This window comes from Eumetopias jubatus, unplaced genomic scaffold (genome assembly GCF_037043125.1).
Source record: "Eumetopias jubatus isolate StellerSeaLion01/CBP00866 unplaced genomic scaffold, mEumJub1_p1.0 scaffold_4, whole genome shotgun sequence".
Taxonomy (NCBI): Eukaryota; Metazoa; Chordata; class Mammalia; order Carnivora; family Otariidae; genus Eumetopias; species Eumetopias jubatus.
In genome coordinates, this window is record NW_028274810.1 from 178,259,178 (window position 1) to 178,271,924 (window position 12,747).

A 12,747-nucleotide genomic window follows, 5' to 3' on the forward strand; every position below is an offset into this window, starting at 1 on the left:
TTGGTAGCCCTGCTGATCCCTGAATCACCTTGGGGTCATTATTCTCTTTTTTTGAAGGATGCAGTATGCTTGTAGCTGGATAGCTCTATTGTCCCATCCTGTAGAACCCTAGCAGTCCAAAAGCCTTTCTGTCCCCTTAGTCCAAATGGGCAGTGTCTCTGCTAGGAAAATCTCACCTGTTTCTGGCTTTTGCTGAGATGACTGATTAAATCCATAGGTAATTTCTTGATGGAGTGCTTGTCCGGCTGCACCTTTGGTGTTCTCTTCAGAACATGCTTTCTCATTTTTTGGAATATGGATAGGCTGAGAATTTTCCAAGTCTTCAAGTTCTGGTTCCTTTTTGTTTAATAATTCCTTCAATTTATCTCTCTCCTCTCACAACTTACTCTAAACAGTTAGCAGGAGCTAGGCCATGCCTTTAACACTACTCTTTGAAATCTCCTCTGCTAAAAATCCAGGTTGTTACTCATAAATTCTACCTTTCACAAAACACTAGAACACAACTCAGCCAGTTTCCAGCAACATGTTTCTCATTTTTGTCAGGAACGCCATCAGAAACACCTTAAAAGTTCATTTTCCTATTAACAGTCTCTTAAAGCAATGTAGGCTTTTCCCAACATGTACCTCAAAACCCTTCCAGTCTGTGCCTATTACTTAGTTTCCAAATCACTTCCATATTTTTAGATATTTGCTATGTCAGCACCCTACTTCTTGGTATCAAAATCTGTCTTAGCCTGCTTGGGTTATCATAACAGAATACCAAAGACTGGGTAGCTTTAATAATGGAAATTTATTTTCTCACAGTTCTGGAGGCTGGAAGTCCAAGATCTGATGAAACTGGGTCTGATGAGAACTTTTTCTTCCTGGCTTACCGATGGCTACCACTCACTGTGCCCTCAGGACCTTTATGCATGTGCACTCCTGGTTTTTCTTCTCTTTTTATAAGGACATCAATCCTTTTGGATTAAGGCCCCACCCTTGTGACTTCATTTAACCTCAGTTACCTCCTTAAAGACACTATCTCCAAATAAAGTTACTCTGGTGTTAGGGCTTCAACATAAGGATTTTTCTGGGGGGGGCATATTTAGTCCATAACATAATTTTTATTTTATTAATCACACATTCACTGCAGGGGATATATCTTTATTAATAAGCCTGGCTTGCTACAGCAGACCATCAGAAGAAATGGAGTGGGGGCTGAACATTGAAAGTATGAAGATTAAATTGGTCTAAAATAATCCTGGACCCAGCATATTAGAACTCCAACAGTTCTCACCAGAAAAGTCACCCCTATACAACCAAACCTGAATGCACAAGATGTTTATGAAATCCTTAGGAGATGAAATATTGGGAGCATTTCACTCTTTCATTTTTTTATTTTTTATTTTTTTAAAGATTTTATTTATTTATTTGACAGAGAGAGACACAGTGAGAGAGGGAACACAAGCAGGGGGAGTGGGAGAGGGAGAAGCAGGCTTCCTGCGGAGCAGGGAGCCCAATGCAGGGCTGGATCATGACCTGAGCCGAAGGCAGTTGCTTAACGACTGAGCCACCCAGGCGACCCGAGCATTTCACTCCTTTAGTGAGCTAATTGAGAAAGGTGGTAAGAAGGAACAAAATTAAGGTATCTGTGACTTAAGACAAAGAGTATGAGAAAGTGCAGACTCTAGAAGACCCCAGAAGGATTTACCTAGGCATGTGGTTCTAATACTTAGTAAATCACACATCAGCCACAGGACAACAAAAACAGAGAGTGCTGAAAAGTATCAGAAAAGCTGATATGAAATGTAACTTGGTACCCATTGATTTTGATACAATTTTTTTATATCCTGGAAAGGTTAATTCTACTTGGTGAATGTATTTTAAATAATCCAAAAGTGGAAAAGCTAGTAGATACCATTTCTTAACATTTAGTATCTGGCTCTTGAGTCACCCCTGCGCAGGCTTGTTGCGGAGACGTAGCCGGACGCAGTCCCTACCCACCGTCATCTGTAGTGCTTGCAGCTCTTCTCCTTTAAGATGCCTGAGGAAGTGCACCATGGAGAGGAGGAGGTGGAGACTTTTGTCTTCCAGGCAGAAATTGCCCAACTCATGTCCCTTATCATCAATACCTTCTATCCTAACAAGGAAATTTTCCTTCGGGAGTTAATCAGTAATTCTTCTGATGCCTTGGACAAGATTCGCTGACAGACCCTTCCAAGTTGGACAGTGGTAAAGAGCTGAAAATTGACATCATCCCCAACCCCCAGGAACACACCCTGACTCTAGTGGACACAGGCATTGGCATGACCAAAGCCGATCTCATAAATAATTTGGGAGCCATTGCCAAGTCCGGAAATAAAGCATTCATGGAGGCTCTTCAGGCTGGTGCAGACATCTCCATGATTGGACAGTTTGGCGTTGGCTTTTATTCTGCCTACCTGGTGGCAGAGAAGGTGGTGGTTATCACAAAGCACAATGATGATGAGCAGTATGCCTGGGAGTCTTCTGCTGGAGGCTCCTTCACTGTACGTGCAGACCATGGTGAGCCCATTGGCCGGGGTACTAAAGTCATTCTCCATCTTAAAGAAGACCAGACAGAGTATTTAGAGGAGAGACGTGTCAAAGAAGTGGTGAAGAAGCATTTGCAGTTTATAGGTTATCCCATCACCCTTTGGAGAAGGAACGAGAGAAAGAAATCAGTGATGATGAGGCAGAGGAGGAGGAAGGGGAGAAAGAGGAAGAAGATAAAGATGATGAGGAGAAGCCCAGGATTGAAGAGGTGGGCTCAGATGAGGAGGATGATAGTGGGAAGGACAAGAAAAAGAAAACAAAGAAGATTAAGGAGAAATACATAGATCAGGAAGAACTGAACAAGACCAAGCCCATTTGGACCAGAAACCCTGAGGACATTACCCAGGAGGAATATGGACAGTTTTACAAGAGTCTTACTAATGACTGCGAAGACCACTTGGCAGTCAAGCATTTCTCTGTAGAAGGTCAGCTGGAATTCAGGGCATTGCTGTTTATCCCCTGTCGGGCCCCTTTTGACCTCTTTGAGAACAAGAAGAAAAAGAACAACATCAAACTCTACGTTCGCCGTGTGTTCATCACGGACAGCTGTGATGAACTGATACCAGAGTATCTCAACTTCATCCGTGGTGTGGTTGACTCCGAGGACCTGCCCTTGAATATCTCCCGAGAAATGCTCCAGCAGAGCAAAATCTTGAAGGTCATGCGCAAAAATATTGTGAAGAAGTGCCTTGAGCTCTTCTCTGAACTGGCAGAAGACAAGGAGAACTATAAGAAATTCTATGAGGCGTTCTCTAAAAACCTAAAGCTTGGAATCCATGAGGACTCTACTAACTGGCGCCGCCTTTCTGAGCTGCTGTGTTACCACACTTCCCAGTCTGGGGATGAGATGACTTCTCTTTCAGAATATGTGTCCCGCATGAAAGAGACCCAGAAGTCCATCTATTACATCACTGGTGAGAGCAAGGAGCAGGTTGCCAACTCCGCTTTTGTGGAGGGAGTGCGGAAGCAGAGCTTCGAGGTAGTGTATATGACGGAGCCTATCGACGAGTACTGCGTGCAGCAGCTCAAAGAGTTTGACGGGAAGAGTCTGGTCTCGGTTACCAAGGAGGGCCTGGAGCTGCCTGAGGATGAAGAGGAGAAGAAAAAATGGAGGAGAGCAAGGCCAAGTTCGAGAACCTCTGCAAACTCATGAAAGAAATCTTGGATAAGAAGGTTGAGAAGGTGACAATCTCCAACAGGCTAGTGTCTTCACCCTGCTGCATTGTGACTAGCACCTATGGCTGGACGGCCAACATGGAGCGGATCATGAAAGCCCAGGCCCTTCAGGACAACTCTACGATGGGCTATATGATGGCCAAGAAGCACCTGGAGATCAACCCTGACCACCCCATCGTGGAAACGCTGCGGCAGAAGGCGGAGGCGGACAAGAATGACAAGGCAGTCAAGGACCTGGTGGTGCTGCTGTTTGAAACAGCTCTGCTCTCCTCCGGCTTCTCACTTGAGGACCCCCAGACTCACTCCAACCACATCTACCGCGTGATCAAGCTAGGCCTGGGCATTGATGAAGATGAAGTGACCGCAGAGGAACCCAGTGCTGCTCTTCCTGATGAGACCCCCCCCCCCCCCGAGGGTGATGAGGATGCCTCTCGCATGGAAGAAGTAGATTAGTTCTACCTGCAGACCTTGTGCCCTCTGTATAGTGTCCCCATGGCTCCCCAGCAGCCCCGAGTGGCCCCGGTTCACCTGGTTCCCTCTGCTGATGTCTAGTGGTTTTTTCTTTTTTTTCTCCTGTCTTTGAGGCAGGAAAGAAGGCCATCAAGCCCTATCCCTTCCGATATTTGACGGGGTTTGGATATGTATTGTGGGTGTTTTTTTTGTTTATTTTGTTCCGAGATTAAAGTATGCAAAATAAAGAAGATACAGTTTTATATAAAAAAAATTTAGTGTCTGGTTTATTGGGTATTAATTAGGGTATAACCACATTATAAACAATTATACAATCTTTAAAAATGATGATTATACATTAGTGCTTATGTAGAAAGTATTGCGTTGTCACATTAAGGGAGACAATACAGAATTAAATATATATATGTATATATATATCACATGTTTTTGGTTATATATCTATATATACACACACACATTTATACAATGTTTATATAAATGTGTGTATAATGTTCATATAAATATATATGAATATATACCAATTTATATGTAAACTTATAAGTATATATAATTTTACATAGATGTTATATATAAATATACAGTGTATATACAGTGTACATATGTTTTTAAATATCTATACATAAAAAGCAGCTATGTTATATAGCTGAGAAAAGCTTGAAAAGTGCATGCCAAAATTAAGAATGATTATCTTTAGGTGGTGAGACTAGGAATATTTTTAAAAACATATTTTCTTTCTTTTTCAACGTTGTGAAACATGAGCATGTATTGTAAGTGCAATAAAAATGAGATAAAATTCTTTATCCTTCAAAAAACATATACTGCTAACATAACATGTACCCTATCGGATAGTTGTATGGATGTTATCCCTGCCTGGGAGAGAGCCCACTTGTCACACCCTCAGTTGTTGGGATCATATTTTGCCCATTTTTGCGTTTCTCCCATGCAAACTGACGGTGCCCGTCGTTTTGTTGAATGAATGATACCCTAAGGTATTTTCTGCCGTCAGGAGCCTTCTCCTCCTTCCTGCTGTCCCTGCTTGTACTCCGTGCCCAGATTTCTGCAATGGGCTCTAATATTCTTACAACTTGTTTCCCTTTCTCCTCCTACTTGGGCGGCTTGCGTTGTTTCTTGAATGAGTCACTGAAACTGATTGAATCTCCGTTTCTTAATTTTTTAAAAAATAAAAAAGTGGGAAAGGGGTAAAGTGCTCGAGAGACATTAGAAGGAAGAACAAGGGGATTCTACTTATTTCCCTATGAAACGGTAACACTCGGTGCCGTGCACGCACACCTCCTTGGAAAAGCTGTTAAAGATTGCAAATCAAAGGGAAAGAAAATGAATCATTTCCATGCCTATGGGACAGGAGAGAAGTTAAAGATAAGTAAAAGATAGTCTCTGAAGAAAAGACATAAAGTAAATCAAGATTAAAAACTGTGCTTTTTTGTTCCCGGTCTTCACAGAATCCACTCCCCGTTCCTTTATCCGGCTATAATGTGGCACAGGCACTCTGGAATGCTATGAGATGGGAGACAAGAATATGAACAATGAGCTGAATTTTTTCTTGCCTCCTCTAAAATTGGTCTTCAGCAAAGTGAAAAGGAAGGTTTGATTGCTACATGTGAGCATCTCCCCAGAATTCAAACCAAGACTTAACTTCTCTCTAACAACATGAACCTGAAATGAAATAAATCACAGCTCACAGGAGACATTTTTGCTCCTCCTTTTAGAAAAAATAATATTATAATCTAGTTCATTGAAATTTGAGGGGCACTGGGGTGAGCATTAACTGTACACAGGTAACAAACGTTAGGGACTTACATTTTCTGAAATTTTAGCCTCCCACCCCCGACCCTGTGTTGCCTGGAATCTGAGATTAGGAAAGACTACAGAGTTTGCTTTGGAGACTTTGGTGTGGTTGCTATGACAACAAACTTTAGGGCATTGTTGTCTACATGGAATCGCAAAATGACAGATGGCCCATTATGAAACTGTACATATTTGGAGATGAAAAGAAAATACATCACTCTCAAGTCCGTTCATTGTGTTGGTGTAAAAAACGTGGGGATATCATCACCGAGAGGGGTGAGAATGGGCGCCCGGAAAGGAAAGGTTAAAACAAAACTTTATTCATCTTGAAACCATGTCCACTGACCTGTAGATTGCTTATAGATTGCTGCCTCTCCCCGCTTATATAAAGAATTTTATCTAATCAGGTATTTATTCGGCACCACTCAGGGCAACTTTGAAACTTTTTGTATTATGACTACAGTTAGGAGGCCAAAATGAAATAGGGTAAGGACAACAGGGTAAAACTCTCATGTAATGACCACTGGGAAAGTGTGGGTTCCTTCCCCTTGGGTGCTCTTGGCAGTAAGCTGGGTGATATAGAGGATCGAATGGCCCGAAAGTCTGGGTGTTTTTCCTTGTAGGTCTGTATCAAATATAACCTATTGGGGTTACAGGTCTAATGGAATAATATCAAACTTCAGACACATGATGTGAAGTTCTGAGCCAGGGCCTGAAAATCATCATTGCAGATCCAGGAGATGAGTTTAGGAACTTACTGTAAAAGGCTTAGCGATTTGGGCTAAGCTGGTAAGCTCAGTATGGGCAAACATTGATGTATCTGCCAAAGGATACTGTTTATTACCCAAATCTTGATACCTAGTCAAGGAAAGTGATAGTCTTGTGATTCACTGATCATTTTTCAGAACGCCTGCAGAGGTGTACTTACCTGCCTACTTTCTATCATCTATCTATCTATCTATCTATCTATCTATCTATCTATCTATCTATCCGTCAATCTTCATTTATTTATAAATGACTGAAAATCCCTGATAATGAGTGTGGATCTTGAGTCATGCCATAGGCCACGTGTTAATGGAACTAGACACATTTGACCTGTTTTCAAATACAAAGGATGATGATGAAGAAGGGAATCCTCTGTGGTTCCAAAGGCGAATTTCCAGAAGAGATGTCTCAGCTCAGTATTTTGAAAACTTTCTGAAAGCTTTCTCAAAACAGCATGCTGCCTTAAAAGGTAGTGAATTCCCTTTTATTAGAAGTTATTAAGCATCCGTGTTTGGTCTCATGGCAGGTATATTGTCAGAAGGACTTACTGATCAGATTGGAGCCTTGGCCAGATGGCTGCAAGGCCTCTTCCAGCTTTGAGATCTACTATTCTTCGGTTCCTGAGCTGGGCCTACCATGCTCATCAAACTCCTGAACCATCAAAGTCCTACATTCTTCAGGCCCAGACGCTTCTAGGCAGGGCCCACAAATCATTCACAAAATTGGACAGTGCAGTTGAGAAGGAGTGGATATAAGGACAAGACCAGCATGACTAGATTTATTCTTTTTGATGACTCTGTGGCATATTTTTAACCTTGGCCTCTAAGGATATAAAGTCAATACATTAACCCTGATGACACTACCTCTTTACAAAGATTCTTATTTAAGTAATAGAAACATAAGGCTTGTCAAAACGAGGAAATGAGGCCATTTCGCCTTTCTAAAGAGCTCCTGTAGTAAATCAAAACATATTATGTTGAATAACGCTTTCTCATATTTTAGCAGCATAACATTTATCAAGAAATAGTTTTGCTGGTTAGAATTTTTGTTGAATGTCATAAAATGTTATTAAAAAATCTTTAATCTTGGGAGATAGCTGTATGTGTATTGCTAATACACACACACACACACACACACAAATGTGTAAGTACTACTCATTTTTTGCATGTTGGCATGTTGTAAAATTCTGTTTTCTTTTCATTCCTAGATGTTGTAAATAAACTGGATCTGTACAGTAGGTTTTTGTCAGACTCCCAGAAAGACAATTTTATTTTATAGCACATCCTAGAGTGACAGCCAGAAACTGTTCTGCACCACCTCAGTACAAACAAAATTAGCTTTTCACAATATTTTTGCAGATGTTAAAGGTCATTAATAGAATGAAACCAGATGACTAAAGCAATACATTTGGAATGATTGGGTTGTATTTTTCTCTCTAGCTTAAAGACACAGAGTCCCATTTTCTCTGTTACTTGGCTACATTTCATTTTTTTTTTCAGTTATTTAATGGTTTCCAAAATCATAAAAGTAAAAGTGGTAAGATATGTATTTCTTGGCTGATGCCACCTTCCTTTTCTGACAGAGTTGGAATTTTATGAGGATGAAAATAGTATTAACTGTTCAAAAAACCACACTGTTTAACAATTGCCCTTGCTTTCTGTTTTTACTGAGGTCAAATTTTTGTTATGAGTCTTTTGAAATTCTCTTTCCAATTAAAAAGAGAAGAGATAATTAACTGGAAGAAATGCTACTAGATTTTTCTCTCAGAATAGAAAGGAGAGAGCTCCTTTTTAAAGTACCGGGACTTGATTAAGAGGTGCTGTGTGCTTTGTTAGGACAGACTGGGCATGCTGCCCCTCTTATACTGTTTTATTTGCAGCTCTGGGCCACAAGGAAGAAGCTACAGTTAACAAACTACAAGTGGGTATGATTATGACAGCAATACTTACAGATCAGCTGGAAACGCCTATACTTCTGGAATGATCCTGCCTTTTTTATTCAGCAAAGGATAAGTTGGGGAAAATTTTTCCATCATGTTAGTTAAACAAAACGCAACATGACTCACTCCATTTTTTAGTGAAAATGAGGTAGCAACAAAAACCTTGTCCTGGTTTCCCAGAATGCCTCGTGGATGTATGGTGCCTATTGAAGGGGTTCATGGGTTGCCCTCCTATCGGGGACAGCACAGCCCTTCCCTGCCTTCTTCCTTGCCCTCCCCAACACAGCAAACCACACAGGAAAGTGAACTTTTCTGCAGGGGAAGGTCCTTAAGAAAGTGGGAGGCGATAAGATGGAAACACAACTGGATGGGTTGGATTGTGGTCAGTGACACTTTTCCTATGGAACCAGACGGAAAGCAGAAGCATCAGTTGGCAGCTGAGGAGGTGGGCCGGTGAAGGCATTTGAGGCCTGAGCCAGATTGTTCCATCACAGCACTGGGTTCGGTTCTCCCTGTGGGCTCCCGGGACAGTTTCCTCCACTATTTAACCCAGTAGTCATGATGCAGATAGTCATGAAAATAATAGTGTGTACTTATTTGAGCCAGTGCAAAGGAGAAGCATCCTTCCTCCTCCCCCACTGAGGTTAGCAGGGCTGGTGGCTGAAGTGAATTTTGAAAAAAAAGTACATTTCTAGGGAACAGAGTTGAGCTGCCTGGTCTGTCTGTCCCTTCCGTCTGAGGTAGATCTAGCAGATTCTAACTACTGGAGATGCTGTTGTTGAATTTTGTGAATATTTAAAAATATTTAAAAATGTAAAAATAATTTATTCTTATCTTCAAATGTGTTTGATGTGAAAGAAAGATCTACCTTTGTAAGGTTTCATAGGAAAACCAGTTGTCCCATGTATTGAAGAAATAACCCCCCCTTATTTCAATGCTATCATATTCCAAGTTCATGTATGCACAGGAAACTGCTTTTGATCTTTTATAGCCCTTTCCCTTCACTAGCGCTCCCTATTATTACTATTGCTCTGTAATATATTTGAATTCTCGGTACTCTTCTTGTTATATTTCAAAATTATATTGGTTATTCTTATGCCTTTATAGTCCTTACAATTTTAGATTTAGTATTTCAAATTCCATAAAATCTTATTGGTATTTTGGTTGTAAATGAGTTGAATTGATAGAAGAAAGTGGGGAAAATTCAACATCTTCAAGATAATGGACTTATCTACCCCAATTTTTCTATTTCTATTTCAATTCTTTTATGTCCGTGAATAAAATTTCACATTTTTTTCCCCACACAGTTTCTGCCTATATGTGTATTACAGATGCTACTACCACTTCTACACAGGTTGAGCCAGATATCATTTTAAGTAGTTTGCATGTATTATTTCATTTAATCTTCACATTAACCCTCTGAGAAAAGTGCCAATTATTATTCTCTTTTTTTCAAATGAGAAAATCGGTCTAGAGAGAATGAGTAATTTGACCAATGTCATGAGGCTACTTATTGAAGGAGCTGAACTGAAACCAAATTGATCTGACTCCATGGATTCTAACCACTATGTAAAGGTAATTTCTGGCTTTCTTGGTGCTCTATGGATTATATTGTTATTGTATATGAAATATTTTTATTATATTTTTTATTTGGATATAACTGGCATATAGAAATGTTATTAATTTTTGTACATTGGCTCATCTCTAGCAATCTTTCTGGGCTCCCAGACTACTTTTAAAAGTTGCCTGCAGAAGGAAGCAGTCAACAAAGCCAAAGGACAACCTACAGAATGGGCTGTCTTATCAAATAAAGGGCTAGTATCCAAAATCTCTAAGGAACTTACCAAACTCAACACCCAAAGAATAAATAATCCAATCAAGAAATGGGCAGAAGACATGAACAGACACTTCTCAAAAGAAGACATACATGAAGAAATGCTCAACATCATTCAGCACCAGGGAAATACAAATCAAAACCTCAATGAGATACCACCTCACACCCGTCAGAATGGCTAAAATGAACAAGTCAGGGAACGACAGATGTTGGCAGCGATGCGGAGAAAGGGGAACCCTCCTACACTGTTGGTGGGAATGCAAGCTGGTGCAGCCACTCTGGAAAACAGTATGGAGATTCCTCAGAAAGTTGAAAATAGAGCTACCCTATGAACCAGCAATTGCACTACTAGGTAATTACCCTGAAGATACAAATGTAGTGATCCGAAGGGGTACGTGATCTGAAGGGGTATGTAAACCCAATGTTTATAGCAGCAATGTCCACAATAGCCAAACTATGGAAAGAGCCCAGATGTCCACCGAGAGATGAATGGATAAAGATGTGGTATATATATATATATATATACCCACAATGGAATATGAGCCATCAAAAAAATGAAATCTTGCCATTTGCAATGATGTGGATGGAACTAGAGGGTATTATGCTAAGCTAAATAAGTCAATCAGAGAAAGACAATTATCATATGATCTTACTCATATGTGGAATTTAAGAAACAAAACAGAGGATCATAGCGGAAGGAAAGGAAAAATAAAACAAGATAAAATCAGAGAGGGAGACAAACCATAGAGACTCTTAATCATAGGAAACAAACTGAGGGTTGCTGGAGGGGAGGGAGGTGGGGGGATGGAGTGACTGGGTGATGGGCATTAAGGAGGGCACGGGATGTAATGAACACTGGATGTTATATAAGACTGATGAATCCCTGAACTCTACCGCTGAAACTAATAATACACTATATGTTAATTAATTGAATTTAATTAAAAAAAATTCTTCTGCAGATTCTTTTGGGTTTTTGTACAAACACATTGTATGCAAATAATGACAGTTTTGGCCTTTCCTTTTCAATTGTTCTACTTCTTTACTTTTTATTTTGTCTATTTACAATGGCTAGTACCTCTGGTACAGTGACGAATATTAGGAATGCTAGTGGGTATCCTGGTCTTTTTCCTAACATAAACATTTCTGCTTCAAAAATGTTACTCAGCCTGATGCTAGACATAAGGTGGGAGTCCTCTATTTTGGCTATTGAATGTCCCTTCTAAAAATATGTTTTCTAAGAGCTTTTATCATGAATGGATATTGAATTTATTGAATGACTTTTTTTTCACTTTTAATCTGGTAACATGACAATTAACATAAATAAATCACCAGATGTTAAACTGTTCTTGAATTTCTGGGATACATGCTACTTTGGTGCAATATTTTAGGTTTTGAAACATTGTTGGATGGGATTCACAAAATTCTTTTTTCTTCTATTTTTCCCCCTCTATTTCCATTCTCTGGAATATTTTGTTTAAGTTAGGAATTTCGGATTAGTCTAAGATTTGGTATAAGAGTCACCTAGAATGGTGACTCTCTTGGAGGGAGTTTTTTAATGCTTATTCAGCTAGATTTTTTTTTCTTTAAAGATTTATTTATTTTTAGAGAGGGGAGAGAGGCAGAGGGAGAGGGAGAGCGAGAACCTCAAGCCGACTCGGGGCTAAGTGCGAAAGCCCAGGCAGGGCTCGATCCCACGACTCTGAGATCATGACCTGAGCCAAAATCAAGAGTCAGATGCTTAACTGACTGAGCCACCCAGGTGCCCCTATTCATCTACTTGCAGATTGTATTTTGTCTTGACTAAATTTTGAATGTTTTAATGGCAGTGAAAATTGTCAATTTCAGCTGGGTTTGTGTTTGCTGACATGTTACCCACTGTATTCCACTATGAGTAAAAATATTAAATCTGTTTGTAGTTATCCCTTTTCTCCAATTCCTACTGTTATTATTTTCATGATTAATTTTGCCAGAGGTTTTTCTGTTTTCTGTTTTCTTTTTTTTTTTTAAGATTTTATTTATTTATTCATGAGAGACGGGGGGGGGGGGAGAGAGAGAGAGAGAGAGAAGCAGAGGGAGAAGCAGGCTCCCAAGGAGCAGGGAGCCCGATGTGGGACTCGATCCCAGGACCCCGGGACCATGACCTGAGCCGAAGGCAGACGCTTAACCATCTGAGCCACCCAGGCGCCCTCTGTTTTATTTTTTC

At 40.2% G+C, this 12,747-nt stretch overlaps 1 pseudogene; it reads left to right on the forward strand.

Moving 5' to 3' along the window:
* Positions 1–1,938: 1,938 nt before the first annotated feature.
* LOC114213348 (heat shock protein HSP 90-beta pseudogene) lies at positions 1,939–4,182 on the forward strand (annotated as a pseudogene).
* The last annotated feature ends 8,565 nt before the right edge of the window (positions 4,183–12,747 follow it).